This window comes from Mirounga angustirostris, unplaced genomic scaffold (genome assembly GCF_029215605.1).
Source record: "Mirounga angustirostris isolate CCGP_5_RB_7025 unplaced genomic scaffold, mMirAng1.0.hap1 SCAF_6, whole genome shotgun sequence".
Taxonomy (NCBI): Eukaryota; Metazoa; Chordata; class Mammalia; order Carnivora; family Phocidae; genus Mirounga; species Mirounga angustirostris.
Window position 1 is genome coordinate 66,970,367 of NW_026991714.1, and position 12,312 is coordinate 66,982,678.

At 48.0% G+C, this 12,312-nt stretch overlaps 1 protein-coding gene across 6 annotated transcripts in view; it reads right to left on the reverse strand.

The window, feature by feature from the left end:
• The window catches only part of LOC123846334 (signal recognition particle 9 kDa protein), a 59,637-nt gene that overhangs the window by 30,034 nt on the left and 17,291 nt on the right, over positions 1–12,312 (reverse strand). For 3 of the 6 annotated variants that reach the window (XM_064594471.1, XM_045877638.3, XM_064594468.1), the window contains exon 1: positions 974–1,126. The exons of the other annotated variants lie outside the window; for them this stretch is intronic. The gene's annotated coding sequence lies outside the window, so the exon portion shown is untranslated. Of the gene's footprint in view, positions 1–973; positions 1,127–12,312 lie in introns of those variants that run through there. 6 annotated transcript variants of the gene reach the window in all.

Genomic DNA, 12,312 nt, shown 5'->3' on the forward strand with positions numbered 1-12,312 from the left:
ATCCCAGAACATTTTGCTAAAGTAGCCGCGGCGGCGCTAGCCCTGAAGGAAGCAAGCTCCCAGCAGACGACGTTACTTTCTGGAGCCAGGACGCTTCCTGAGAATGTTCATCTTCAGCGCGGCTGCATTCAGGTGAGGCCCACGTCCCGGGCACTTTCCCACACAGCTCACCAGTCCGAGCAAAGGCTGAGCTGAGGGCAGAGATGGCAAATGCACGCCCCCCAGCTCCCCCCTTCCCGGGTGCGGGCTGCAGAGCGTCGCAGACTGCCAGGGCCGGAGAGGGGGGTCTGTCAGTGCAGGCGCGAGGGCAGATCCGGGCTTCGCGGAGCCCGACGCCTACACCGTGGGGGCGGGAGGGCAAGCGGGCCACGCAGCCTTAGAGGAAGAGGTCAATCTTAGCACAGCAGGATTGTGCCCAGGTGTCCCCCGGCTGCTCGGCGGGCAGGCCTGCTCTCCCGGGCGAAGAGCGGTGGTGGTGGGGGGGGGGGGGGCCCGGGCGGCGGACACGGAGGGCAGGAAAGCACACTCCAACCGCGAGATCTGACACAGCTTTCAGGACTCCGGCGACAAACAAGGGCATTTCACTGCGGGGCGCGACGCACCCTGGAAGCAAGACTCTCGGGGAGTGCGGGGCCTGGGGACCCCCGCCGCGTTCCCCCTCGCCCCTCCCTGTCCCTCCCGTCCCCCTCCTCTGCCCCAGCGCGCTCGCAGGGCCTGCCCGGGCCTCTTCCCCCAGCCGCGCGCTCCTGCAGCCCCAGGGGCCCGAGGCGTGAGCAAGTCACGCCCGCAAGTCCCACTGCCGCCCGCGCCCCCACACCCGGCCCCCCGCAACCGCGCTCCCCGCAGCCGTGCCCCCACACTCGCCCCCTCGCCCCTCCGGAACCGCGTCCCCACAGTTGCCCCCTCACCCCTCGCGCCCCCACACTCGGCCCCCCGCACCCCCACAACCGCCCGCGCCCCCGCGCCCCCTTACAGTCGTCGGCTCCCAGGCCCCGAGGCTCCGGGGGCAGAGGCAGGCGCGCGGTCCCCTGCACTCCCGCTCTGCTGGCTCGGGCGGCCCCGCGCTGACCCCGCCCAGGCTCGGCCCCCGAGGGGCGGTCCGCGGTCGGGCCCAGGGCCTCCGGAGCACCCGGTTCAGTCCCGCCCCGCCCCTGTTACCGGTCGGGTCACCAGACGCCGGGCTGCGCCCCCGCTGGAAGACGGCGCCTCCAAGTGCGGCCCGCGGCCCCGGGTGCAGACTCGGAGCCGAGGCGTTTAGGGACCTGGGGCAGTTCGGGGCAGCCCCTGGGTCGGCTGACTCCGGGGGCGGAGGCGTCCTTCGCGTTTCTTCCCTGCAGACTTCGCTGCCCCTGCACCTCGCACACGTGTGGGGCCGGGCGCGCTGGGCAACTTAAGTCCAAACCCAGTCGTCTGCACGGAAGCAGGAGCTGCCCCCAGGTCTTCCCAGCGAGGACCCGGGTCTGCGGCGCTGACACGGAAGGGGTAGGGGCTGGGGCTCCCCTGACTCGTCCCACGGACACTGATTGCAGACCTCCGCCCGGGGACGGCCCCGCTTCCCTCCTCGAGACCCCGCAGCGCCTGTCATGCGCCCAGGAGGCGGCTGTCCCCACGCCCGGCACCCTCAGACCTCAGTCGGCAGAGGGCCCGTCGCGGGGGGGCGGAATGCTGGGGACCCGCCTCCGGCCTGGCCGCTCACCCGGACCCGGGACTCTGCCTTTCAGGGAGAGGGGCTGCTTCTGGCCGGCGGACGCACGACTCATCGCCGCCTCCGGGCCTTGGCTCGTGCCGCAGCCCTGGACAGGATGCCTTCCTGCGGCCGACGTGCAGGACGTGCAGTGCCCCGCGCCTTCATTCTACACCCTCCTGCAAAAGCCCTCTGTCACCCTGCGGTCCTGGGCATCTCTGTACTCGTTCAAAACTTGCCCTCTGTTACCCCCCGCCCCCCAATCCTTCCCCCAAATCTTTCAAACAGAAGCTCTGGCCATTTCACCAAGGGACTCGAATTTGCTGTTATTCTTAAAACGGCAGTAATGATGAAAACATTTTAAAATTAGATCTTGGTGATGACCGCACAGCCACAACCCTGTGAATATGCTGAAAACTACTGATTCGAACACTTTAAGAGGGTATAGTATGTGATTTATATTTCAGCAAAGCGGGTATTTTTTAAATAAAATAACCGCAGTGACATCGTAACCTCAGGGCTCATGCCTCTATCCTAACATCCTCCTCCTTGGTTAGGGCATCCGTCTAGCATTAGAATATGAACTCTAAGATAGTGGAGATACTGCTTCCTTCCTTTCTTTTTTTTTTTTTAAAGATTATTTATTTGACAGAGAGAGACACAGCGAGAGAGGGAACACAAGCAGGGGGAGTGGGAGAGGGAGAAGCAGGCTTCCTGCCGAGCAGGGAGCCCGATGCGGGGCTCAATCCCAGGCCGCTGGGATCATGGCAGACGCCTACCGACTGAGCTACCCAGGTGCCCCGATAGTGGAGATATTTCAAAGCACAATCTGTATCTAGGCAGTCGGTAAATAAATAAGCCAGAGTCCAACTTCGCAGGGCAAACTTCGGACAGATTTCCACTGCTTTTGGTCAAAAGCCACCCAAGGGTTTATGAAGCAAAAGGGTAGGTATAATGTGACCGCCAGGATACCTTCTATATTTTTAAAAACCAGAACAAAGGCTGTTCCTGTGGATAAACTCCTAGAGAGTTTCCAGGGACATCAGGTAGAATGAAAAATAATGTGGGGGAGGGGACGCTTTTAAATAAAAACCGTAGATCAGTTCCTGATTCACCACCAAGGAAACAAGATTCTTTATGTCAAAAATGCACGCATGAGGAAACATCAGTCAAAAACCAAATAAAGTAACAGTCTAGAAGCTAATGTCCTGTATCTCCAAAAATGTCAGTGTCAAAACAATGTCAGTGTCAGAAAACACAAAACAAGGCTGAGAAACTGTTTCTCACTGAAAGGCTAGCGAATCATGAAAACCAACTGCAATGCTCTATCTGGACTGGGCCCTGGGTTGGGAACAGTTCTAGAAAGGATTTACTGGGGACATCTGAGGAAGGTCTATAGATTAAACAATAGATTATAAATGTTACATATCTTGATTTTGAGAACTGAATTTTTGTTCTGAGTGAATATCTGTGATCTTAGGAAAATATACACTGATGTATTTAAGGAATAATAGAACGCCAGGTCTGAAATTGTTCAATCTATCTCTCTATGGAGGGAGAATCATAAAGGAAATGTTGCAAAATATCAATAATTAGCCACTGGGTAAAGAGTATTTGAGAACTCTTTATACTATTCCTGCAACAACTTTACTGTAAGCGTGGAATTATTTTGAAATAAAAAGCTTAAAAACTTGTGGGTCAGAGAGGGGCACCTGGGTGACTCAGTCGGTTAAGCAACCGACTCTTGGTTTCGGCTCAGGTTGTGATTGCAGGGCTGAGATCGAGACCCCCATGTCAGGCTCCACACTCAGCAGGGAGTCTGCTTAGGACCCTCTCCCTCTTCCTCTGCCCCTCCCCGCACGCCCCCCCCACCCCAACACTTGCTCTGTCTCAAATAAATAAATAAATCTTTTTAAAAATTGTGGATCGAAGAAACATACACATTTATCTCAGTTGCTGAAAACAACATGGAAATAACTAGAGGGATAAAGAAAAGCTATATATTCCATAGGGACAAAGTGAACAAGAAAAAAGGTAACAGCAGAGGAGAAACATCAAGTTTCTGTAAGGCTGAAAGTAGGGGGATTGATTCAGCAAAATAAATAAAGCTGAAAACCTTTCTACAACCAGAAGCAGGCACATTCTTGCTCTAGACCTGCAGAGATCAGCAAACTACAGCCCGGGCCAAATGTGGCCTGCAACTTACGTTTGTAAATAAAGTTTTACTGAGGCAAGGTTGCACTTGTTTGCATATTGTCTATGGCCGCTTTCCTGCTACAATAGCAGAGATGAGCAGTTACCCATACGGCCTAAAAAGTTTATTATTTGGCCCTTTCCAGGAACAGTTTGCTAACGCCTACCTTACAGCCCTGCAAAGTCTTAGGAGCTACAGGCATCAGGAGCCTCTGAAGGTAGGGATGTGGGTGGGTGTGGGGAATAGCGACCGGCCACACACTGAGTGTCCCTGCATGGCAAGAACTCAAGGCAAAGAATCATAGGGCATGATTGCTTAATGAGGAGAGAGTTTCAGTTTTGCAAGATGAAAAGCATTCTGCAGATGGATGGTGGTGATCGTTGTACAGCAATAGGAATCAACCGAGTTTCACTTAAATGTACACTTAAAAATGGTTAGGGGTTCCAGGGTGGCTCAGTTAAGCGTCTGACTCTTGGTTTTGGCTCAGGTTGTGATCTCGGGGTGGTGAGATCGAGCCCACATGGGGTTGTGCGCTCAGTGGGTAGTCTGCTTGAGACTCTCTCTCTCTCTCTCCTTCTGCCCTCCCCCATGCTTGCTCTCTCTCTCTCGCTCACTTGCTCTCTCTAAAATAAAGAAATAAATCTTTAAAATGGTTTAGATGGCAAATTTTATATGTGTTTTACTGCAATAAAAAAAAATTGGGGGGAAAAAACCCTAGAAGGATTAAGGTCTGTACAAGAAGTTATATCCCCTGTCCCTGGTTCTCAGTCTAAGCCCTCATCTTGGCAGGTCAGCGGTTTATTTCCTGAAACTGAACAGAGAGACTTCCCACTCAGGGGCATGCGGCACAAGTAGGACGGGGATGAGGCACCTGGCAGAAAACAGGAGAATCCAGTGAAAGTGTTCACGCTCAACTATGAGTCCCTCCTTGGCCCCTTCCTGCTGTGGGTTCACAGAACACTGCCTCCGGGTAATGACCCCAGGCAGAAGTAGAGGATCGGTCTCTGAAATAAAGGGGCAGTTCCCCGGGAAAAGAGCCACAGATAATGACATTTGGGGGCCTCAAAACACAACTGCTGGCTCCCCGTCTGATCACCCTCCGCTGAGGCCAGTGTGGGGTTACTGCCCGCCACTCACACGGAGCTGCCAACTGGTGTTTCAGTGTCTCAGTCCTAAATATTAAAAGAGCAGACACTTGGAAAGCCTCTGACATGAAAGGCAAAGTACAGAAGGAGTACTCGAAGGCAACAGAAGAAATGATAACATCCACAGAGATAAGAAATTAATTGTATTTATGAGCAGGAACAGGAGGCAATAGACAAAAGAAGCATTCAGACAGTTAGAAAACACTTTCTGAAATAAAATTTTTAACGGAAAAGTCAGAGCATGGAGTTGAGGAATTCTCCCAGAACAACAGAACATAAATCAAAGAGATAGATGGTGGGGAAAAAAGAAAGAAAGGAAAGAAAGGAAAGAAAGGAAGAAAGAAAGAAAGAAAGAAAGAAAGAAAGAAAGAAAGAAAGAAAGAAAGAAAGAAAGAAAGAAAGAAAGAAAGAAAGAAAGAAAGAAAGAAAGGAATAAAAGAAGGAAGGAAGGAAGGAAGGAAGAAAGAAAGAAAGAAAGAAAGAAAGAAAGAAAGAAAGAAAGAAAGAAAGAGAAAGAAAGAAAGAAAGAAAGAAAGAAAGAAAGGCAAGCAAAAGCAAATCAGAAGATCGATCCAGGAAGTCACCAGACTAATATGAGTTGCATAGGGGAGAAAAAAGAGGGGCGCCTGGGTGGCTCAGTTGGTGAAGCATCTGCCTTCGGCTCAGGTCATGATCTCGGGGTCCTGGGATTGAGCCCCGGGTCAGGCTCCCTGCTCCGTGGGGAGTCTGCTGCTCCCTCTCCTTCTGCTCCTCCACCACTATCCCCATTATCGCTCATGCTAGCTCTCTTGCTGGCTCTCTCTCTCTCTCAAATAAATAAAATCTTTATTTATTTATTTATTTTAAATATTTTATTTATTTGACAGAGAGAGACACAGCAAGAGAGGGAACACAAGCAGGGGGAGTGGGTGAGGGAGAAGCAGGCTTCCTGCCGAGCAGGAAGCCTGATGCAGGGCTTGATCCCAGAAGCCTGGGATCATGACCTGAGCCGAAGGCAGACGCTTAACGACTGAGCCACCCAGGCGCCCCTAAATAAATAAAATCTTTAAAAGAGAGAGAGAGAGAAAAGAATATAAAGAGAAGGAAGTAACTAAAGAAATAATCCAAGAAAATTTCCAAAACCAAAGGACAGGAGTCTCCAGATTGAAAATACACAATAAAAAGCCAGAACCACACCAATGCAAGTCATCGTGAACTTTCAGAATATTAAAGAAAAGATAAGCTCCTAAAAACTCCTAGAGAGAAAAACGAAAACGTAAAGAGGTCAACACAAACAACAGTCAGAATGTCTCAGTCTTCTTAGCAGTCACACTGATGCCATAAGACAGTGATGCAAGGCCTTCAAAAGTTGGAGGGAAATTATCTCCAGCAAAGTTCCAAAATGAAGTATGAGGGCAAATGCAACACATGCAAAAAACAAACAAACAAACAAACAAATAAAACAAAATACATGCAAGGGCTAAAAAAACCATTTTTACCTCTCATGTACCATTTCCTGAGATGTAACTAGCAGATGTGTTCCAGCAAAACAGGGGCGTAAATTACGAAAGAGGAAGACATGGCCACTAGGAGCAGGGGACCTAATACAGACGGGTAGCAGCAGGGGACAAGTGTGTAGCAGGCTAGGAGAGCAACCTGTCCACACAGGGCGCTGGGAGGCAGGGCTCCAGGGAAAAGATGGATTTAATACATTAACCAATAGAATTAAGCTTTTGGAAAATAATATGAATAAACACTTGTCAGATCTGATGGCGTATTTGGGAAAAAACTAAAGAAAGGAGCATGGAACAATAAGCAAAGGGGAAAAATTGAATAATTACAAGAAAAACAGAAAGTTGTTCAGGAAAGAAAATGTAATCATGGTGCACTGCTTTGTTCTGCAGTGAGCAGTGTTTATGTAGCCATGATTGTGTAAACTATTGAATTTAACAAAAAGCGACTATTACCAAATTGGGAGGATGCAGCAGGAGCAGTATAGTCTTTAGTATAAAATCAACAATGTCCAAAATTGACAAATCTGGAAATATGCATTATAAGTATGTCATTTATATATACGGAAGTAGATACTACAAAATCAACAGACAGGGGCGCCTGGGTGGCTCAGTCGTTAAGCGTCTGCCTTCGGCTCAGGTCATGATCCCAGGGTCCTGGGATCGAGCCCCACATCGGGCTCCCTGCGCCGCGGGAAGCCTGCTTCTCCCTCTCCCACTCCCCCTGCTTGTGTTCCCTCTCTCGCTGTGTATCTGTCAAATAAATAAATAAAATCTTTAAAACAAAACAAAAAAACAAACAAAAAAATCAACAGATAATGTCCAAAATTGACAAATCTGGAAATACGCATTATAAGTATTGCATTTATATATACGGAAGTAGATGCTAAAAGGCTTGGAAGGTAGAATAAGAAAAAATGAATGATGGGGTACTGTTCTATTTTATTTTAAGCTTTGATTATTTTATTTAAAAAAAAAGCATGTGCAAGGATAAAAGTAAAAATTAACTTGGGGACGCCCGGGTGGCTCAGTTGGTTAAGCGTCTGCCTTTGGCTTAGTCATGATCTTGGGGTCCTGGGATCAAGCCCTGCATTGGGTTCCCCACCCTCCTGCTCTCTCTTGCTATCTCTCTCTCTCTCAAATAAATAAATAAAATCTTTAAAAATAAAGAAAGAAAAATAAACATTAACTTAAAAATATTGTTTTCTGAGGTCATTGGACCCTCCAGATTCATTGCTTTTTCCTGTAGATTCTAGAACATGTCTTGTGCTCTCGCAAATTCCAGGCTCGGATCGCTTCCCACAAACTGCTCTTCCTCTCTCTCCTCACCTCAGGCTTTTCTTCCGCTCCTATTCACCGCAGGGCTCCTGCCCTGCCTAATCTGCTATCTGGACACTCCCCATACTTACCAATAAGTCACTTTACCAAACACCAATCGAGAGCTTACTGACTGCATCTGACCCTGCCTGCATTTTACGACAATTAGATTCCCAAAAGGGCATAGCGCCCACTACTCATTATTGCAAGATGAACAGATTACAAATCCACTGGGACATTAGGACATCAGGGTGGGGATGCCAAATAGGTATTTTACAAAATGTTCCAGAGAGAAAGACTTTTGTAAGATTATTAATTATATAGAATAGTTTCATCTCTGCGTGTTCTCTCATCATTTTTATAGTCAAGTATATTTACCAGTCATCTGTCAGCGTATGGTGCTACCAACGAACCAACCAATAAATAAGATGCAAGCAGAATTCCCAGTTTCTAGAAACTTGCCCACGTACAATACACAAGATAATTTGCAAAGGTACCTGTTGGGGAATATCAGGCATGACAAAATAATATATAATATATCCTATGTGCTGAGTTACTACTAATAGAAAATGATCTTAGATTTTCTATAGATTTCACATTTATAAAGAATGCAAAGAGGAGGAGAGATGCAATTTGTTGCATTTTAAAACATTTTCCCCGTGTCCACAGAAAGGAGGAAGGATAGATTATTACTCACGGATCCCCAAAGTTCTTCTAAATGATTTCACACTGACTCTCCAGACCACTTTCTCCAGGTGTCCCGGGTTCTCTGACTGTACCCTCTCGGGGCTTCAAGATATAGTGCGTGATATAAGTGCATGAAGATCAGAGGTCAGCAGAAGGAAGTAAAGCTGACAAGTACATGAACTTCCAAGGCAGGAAAAGCTCTCTTGGGCCCTCTATGAGTTTGCACTGGACACTGCATCTTTTCTATGTCTTCTTTGACTATGAAAATAATTTTGTTCCCATTCTGAACAGATTGGGGGGGGCTCTTATTTAAACCTCGTGTTTTAATCAATTATTTGAAGGATCAGCTGAGTCTGAGAGGTGTTGAAGACAACAGCAGTTTCAGCCCTTGTCCCCATTCTACCCCCAACCCCCGTTCTCCTGAAAGAGTAAAAACCAGGTTTAACCCTTCCAGTGGATTCTCTTTATATTTGTAAATTTACATTTGTTTCTTTTTTTCTTTTTTTTGTTTCTTTTTTTCCTACTCACATCTCAGGCATCTCAGACATCAACAGCTATGGAAATTAGCTCTTTCTCCAACTGACGTCACTCTGACGTCACTCCATGGACTCCCATCCTCCCCCAAATCCCCCAAATAATTTTAGTGTTTCACTGTTTTCATTGTTCTGAAGGGAATTCACCGCTAATCTATAGAAATATGATTTTCTTTTCCTGTTTAACATGTTTCCCCTAACATTAATATCTTTGAATTTTGCATAATTTCCTGTGGATCAGCCCCTACTTCAACACCAACCCCTCAGTAGTAAATTCATTCACGTTGGATTTTCTTCGATTTCATTTTTTTTAAGTGCCTCCAGAGACTGCTGACCTGCCTCATCTGGTCTGGTTGCTCCATGCCTGGGGCACCACCGCGGCCGGGCTCCCCTTCACCCCCATCCTGGGGATCCTTTCGGGGCTCTCCTGTTAGGTGTCTGCTTCCTGTACCCCCTTCTCGCTCTTCCTTGGCTCACTCTTTTAAGGTTTTAGAGGAGTGCATCCCTGATTGCTTCTTGTGAAGTTTTGAGACATCGTGTAGATTACTGTTCTCAGGGATTCCTGCCCTTTGCTTGGCCTCCAGTGCCTCCCTGTGGATGAATGTAATTCCCCAGGGTCACTGACGCCAGGCTTGGACATGTCACTTGTTTTGATTAACAGAACACGACATGACATCTGAGCAGAGGTTTCAAGAGCCGTTGGGAGATTTTGTTCTTTCCTCCTCGATCCTGGAATCAAGACATTGACTGTGAGTGGGAGCAGGCTTGTGGAGGCGCAGCTCCCTCTGATTTGAGCAAAAAATTAAAAATTTTTTAAGGTACTGAGATTGGGGGATCGTTACCTCAGTAAAACATAATCTAAGTGTGTCTGGAAAACATGTTTATTCGATGTTTCCCATTAATTGATGTACCATTCCAGAATGGAAGAATGGAAAGAATTTTCCTTCAGAAGTGTGATGGTTCCATGATCTCCAGGTTTCTAGGACTGCCGCTGACAAGTCCAAAACCATTCTTTTTTTTTTTTTTTAAGTTTATTTATTTAAGTAATCTCAGGACCCCAAGAGCAAGAGTCGCAGTGTTCCAAATGAGCCAGCCAGGCGCCCCAAGTCCAAAGCCATTCTGATGCTAGAGCCTTTTTAAAGAACCTCTTTTTCCAAGCTTCTGGGATCTTTTCTTTGCCCACACAGTTCTGAAATTCCAACATCACTGGTTTTGATACTTCGTTAACTTTCATGCTCTATACAGGGCACAAGGAGGGCCCTTCCAGTCTGGAAACTCACGTCCTTTAATTCTGTAAACACTTCTTAGGTCATCTTATTGACGATTTCTTCCACTTGATTTTCCTTTTTCGGGAATTCCTGTCATTCAAATCTTGAACTGCCTTTTTTTTTTTTCCTTCTTGGCTCCAATTTCTGAGATATTTTTTTTTGGAAGATGTTATTTATTTAAGAGAGTGCACCCATGAGCAGCGGGGAGGGGCAGACGAGAGGGAGAAGCAGGCTCCCTGCAGAGCAGGGAGCCGGACATGGGACTCGATCCCAGGATCCTGGGATCATGACCTGAGCTGAAGGCAGATGCTTAACAACCGAGTCACCCAGGCACCCCTCTGAGATACTTCTGTAATTTTTTCCCCCTTCACATTTTTGTATTTTCACTTCAGCGATCGTGTTCTTAATTTCCAAGAGCTTTTTGTTGTTGTTCTAATTCAGGCTCCCCTGAAAGCAGAGTGTAAGACAAGGGCTTGCACGTAAGGAGCTTATTTGGGACGTCATCAGAGGGACGGGAGTGAGGGCGGGGAGGTGAAAATGTAGAGGAAAAGATGATATGAGGATGTGTTTTCTTTTCATTTTTGGGGAGGGGGATGCAGAGGGAGAGGGAAAGAGAGAATCTCAAGCAGACTCCCTGCTATATGCAGAGTCTGATGCGGGGTTCAATCCCACAACACTGAGATCATGACCTGAGCGAAAATCAAGAGTCGAACGCTCAACCGACTGAGCCTCCAAGGCGCCCCATGAGGATGTGTTTTCGACTTGGCCACTGCTCTGGACAGCTGGTGCTTGCTTCTGTGGAACCTTCTGAGCTTTCTAAAATGAGTCTCAGAGCTGTCCACCCAGGGGATGAAAAGTGGGAGTGAGAGCTCCCATCCCTCATTGGCCCAGGGTGACCTCACGGGCTTCGGCTCCCCACTACTCGTGAGTCGTGTGTGCACCGATGCCAAGAAGAGAGATGTCAGACCCGATCGTAAAGGAACGGAGTAGGACAGTGAGTGGCTATCATCCAAATCTGAAACTTGTGTCTGACAAAAGCTTATCTGTAGCAGGCTGAGTAATGGCTCCCCCAAGGATACCCATGCCCTAACCCCCAGAGCCTGTGAATTTGCTGACTTATGTGGCAAAAGCGACTTTGCAGATATGGTCGGCATGGAGACATGATCCTGGGCTAGGTGGGTGGACACTGAATGTAGTCCCAAGGGTCTTTACAAGAGGGGGCAAGGAGGTCAGAGGAGGCAGAGGTGACGGGGCAGAAACAGGGTGGGAAGGTGATGTAATGTGGAGCCATGAGCCAGGGAAGGAGGACAGCCCCCGGGGGGACTGGCAAAGGCAGAGAAACGGATTTTTCCCCTGGAGGCTGGGAAGGAACAAACCCTAGTGACACCTTCACTTCAGCTCTTGAAGACCCTTTCCGGACTTCTGATCCTCTAAGAGAAAACATTCCTGTTGTTCTAAGCCAGCGAACTCGTGGCTTCCTCGTCTCACTGCAGTCCCTTCTGTGTACAGGCCCTTGTCCCCAAGGAAAGCACCCAGCTGCCTGCAGTCACTATATTTTGCAGTTTTTGCAGCTGGAAATTTGCCTACGTTAAATCATTCAGTAGGTACTCATAGACCCGGCTCCTTTGACTCAGCATAGTTTGAGGTTCATCCACTTTGTTGTGGGTATTGGTAATTATTTCTCCTTTTCCTTGCTGAGTAGTATTGCTATGTATGAATATACCACAATTTGTTTATCCAAAAACTGGACTTATTGATGGACTTTTGGGTTGTTCCCAGTTTGGGGTTATTAACAAATAAAGCCACTATGAACATTCATGTACAAGTTGGGGTGCCTGAATGGCTCATTCAGTGGAGCGTGCAACTCTTGATCTCAGGGTTGTGAGTTCAAGCCCCAGGTTGGGTGTACAGATTGCTTAAAATTTTTTTTTTATTTGAGAGAGTGCATATGAGAGAGCACGAGCGGGGGAGGAGAGGCAGAGGGAGAAGCAGAC